This window comes from Cajanus cajan, chromosome 6, assembly GCF_000230855.2.
Source record: "Cajanus cajan strain Asha chromosome 6, NIPB_CcT2T_4, whole genome shotgun sequence".
Taxonomy (NCBI): Eukaryota; Viridiplantae; Streptophyta; class Magnoliopsida; order Fabales; family Fabaceae; genus Cajanus; species Cajanus cajan.
In genome coordinates, this window is record NC_138522.1 from 41,238,846 (window position 1) to 41,242,427 (window position 3,582).

A 3,582-nucleotide genomic window follows, 5' to 3' on the forward strand; every position below is an offset into this window, starting at 1 on the left:
ATTTTTAAAATTATTTTTTATTCATCCCCTTTTTTATTCTTCTTCTTCATCATTATTATTTATTTGGTCACACTTTGTCGATTTTATTCTTTTTCATCTTTTGTTCTTGATTTTTCTTCTTTAACAATCAACATTGTCATAGCTTATGTTTGTGTCTTTTAAATTTTATTTTTCTTTCTACTCTATCAATCTTTAAACCCTAAATTTTCATTCAATCTCCATCGTTCTCAACATTCAATACAAGGTAAAAATTATTGTTAAATTATATTTTACATCTATAAGTATTTTTTGCAACTTATTTAATATTACTTGTGCACAAAAAAAATAAATAATTAATTAATATTTTGGCATTATTTGGTTCGATAGTGAACGACGAACAGTAGACGATGAAAGGTGGATAAAGGTATAGTGGTAATTTAAATTTGTCCATACTTTTGTTAAATTTGTTGATACTTTCGAAAAAGAAACTCGGGAGATTTTAGTGTTACTGAAATTACTTTTTTTAAATTGGAAAATTTTTATTCCGGAAACAACTTTCTAAAAGTGAGTTTCTTATATAATTTTGGAAACTTTTTTTCCGGAACATTAACAGTGTATGTACTTGTTACAATAATTCCATAAAGAATTTTCCGAAATAGTAATTTTATTGTTCCAGAAAGTACTTTCCGGAATTATTTCGATAAAGTTTTTTTTTTCAGAATAGTAATTTTAGTATTCCAGAAAGTACTTTCCAGAATTATGTACAAACACACTTTCGAAAAACATTTTTCGGAATAAAATTTTTTTGTTCCAAATAATATTAAGGGTAATTTAAGAATTTAATATTTTTTAAAAAGAAAGGGAGTGTATATATATAAAAAAATAGAGGTGTATATATGATCAGCCTATTTTATATATCTTTTCCTTTCTCTATATCTCTCGCATTATTTAAAAAAAATGTGCTTCGAGAATTTGAAGAGAAAAAGGTGTTATTTCTTCATATGTACTAAATTATTCGGCTCATTTTCAGTTTATTTGATTCGTACAGAATTTTTTTTGAGTAAGAATTACAAAATAAAAGAAAAAACAAAAATTACAACTTCAAGTGTAACATCCCCATGACATCAGGCAACAATAAAGAATTTAATTGAGGTGAATAGTAATTCCAATGCCGAAAAGAAGCTATCATGGCTAGTACCATATTTTGTAAGCCAATTGGCATATAAATTAGCTTTATGTATGTTACAAAGTGACATTTTAAGGTAATTAATGATCAACGGAAGTAAAGATGAAAGTAATCCTTGTTGTTATGAACTAACTTCAAGGCCATAATTTTGATTTGTACAATTATGAATCATTTGATGTTAATTTTCACCTTTTTCATAACCATACTTATCATTGTGACTAGCTATACAAAAAAAAAACCCTAATAATTTTATCCACTAGTGTATTCTTTTATTTTTTTTATGATCAAGTGAACCAATGTATTTATTTACTACAACTAAATATTTACTCATTCATTTTTCTAGTTTACTTAATCTATTAATTTAAACTCTTATATCAAATTTTTTCATCTTATCAACTTTAATGTCTTCCTATTTGATGACGATAATAATAGATAAGAAATAAAAGAATATTTTACAATTTTTATAAATAGAAGTCTAATGGAAGAATTCAAGATGTGGACTGGCCTAAGTTAGGGAGAATCACTAACACCTTTTCATTTTCAATATTGTTGTAGAAGGCCTAATAGACATGATGAGGGAGGCAATCCATAAAAATTTGTTTAACAATATAAAGGTTGGTAAGGATCAAGTTGACATTAACATCTTACAATATGTGGATGACGCAATATTTATGAGGGAGACTAGCCTTGACAATGTACTTACTATAATATGCATTCTTAGGTGCTTTGAAGTGGTATCCAGGTTAAAAGTTAATTTCTCTAAGAGTAGTTTTGGGGTGATTGGATTGGAATAGAACTCTTTGGAGAGCTTTGCACACCTCTTGAATTGCAGATTGTTTCAATTTCCTTTTATCTACCTAGGTTTACCCATTGGAGCAAACTTGAGGAAGGCAAAGAATTGAAAGCCTATTATTCAAAAATTTAAGTTATCGACGTGGATGAATAAAACCCTATCTAAGGTTAGAAGGGTATGCTTGATTAATTTAGTTCTAACGTTGTTGCTACCCTATTATTCATTCTTCTTCAAAATTCCAAATTTCGTTGGTAGACAATTAATTCCAATTAAGAGAAGATTTTTATGGGGTTGCAATGAAGGGCAAAAGAAGATAATATTGGTTAACTAGGACAAAGTAACTTGATCAAAAGTACAAGGGGTCTTGAGGGGTTTAAAAACCTTACTACGTTCAATGCAATCTTTTTGGTGAAGTGGAGATATAATTTCTTTCATCAGCTAGATTCATTATAGGGAAAGGTATTGATCTAAAAATATGGTGGGTGTTGCAATGTGCTCAAGGAATGCCTCTAGTAAAGCTTCTATTTGGTAGGGCATGATCTGTTAAAAGTTTGTTGAGGTGATAATGAAGAGAAATGGTTTGATAAATTGGTAAGCTGAAAGCTTTGGGTTAGATCACAAACTAGATTTTGGCTAGATAATTGGAATGGCCATGAGTGTTTAATAGTGACTTATCTTAGGTTTTTTTTCCAAATTTAGAACAATTGGATATAGTTGCTAACATGGGAAGCTGGACTCATGGCAGTTGTGCTTAGGAGCTTAGATGACACAAGAATTGGTTTGAATTAGAGTTAAGGCAAGAACAATCTTTATAGTAATTACTTAGAAGTGTAATCCTTCATAAAGATCAGTTTGGTGCATGGATCTGGTTGTTAGATCAATCTAGGATTTTCATAGTCAAAACAACATATAAGTATATCCATTTTGTACAACTTGGAAGACAAAGTGGATCAAAACTTTTTACAAATCTAGAATCTCTTAATGCTTTCAAAGGTCCTTATTTTCGCATGGAGATTTTTGCATAGTGCTCTACCAACCATAGTGAATTAATTTATTAAAGAGAAGTATTGTGCTGTAATCACAACACACTATTTACTTCTTTTGATTCTCTATTGTTGAATCTTCTTCACACATCTTTTGTACTTGCCCCTTGGTGGATTGCATTTGGAAACAATGACTATCTTGGTTAAATTGCCTCTCATCCCCTCCTAAAGACTTGGAACAACATTTTAACTTCATTCCAAGGCCTATCCAATATAAAATAGCGGTGGTGATTTGACTCGTGGTTTGGTGTGCTACAAGTTAGTGAATTTGGAGTTATAGAAATCTTAATGTCTTTAAAAGTGAACATTTTGAGAAAGACAAACTCATGAAAGACAACGTGTTATATTCTTGGTCATGGCTTCATATGCTTCAAAAGTCTTTCAATTTTACTTTTTCTTAATGGTGCGATAATCTAGTATTATGTATGATTAACGGCAGTGGGTGGCTACAAGCATGAGGTGCAACTATAATATGAGAATGGAGCATAGATTGTACTACACTATTACAAATTCATTTTCTATTAGTTAGGGAGTGTTAGAGGAGTTTTTTTTAGTTCTTTTGGGGTAAAGGATTTAATTCA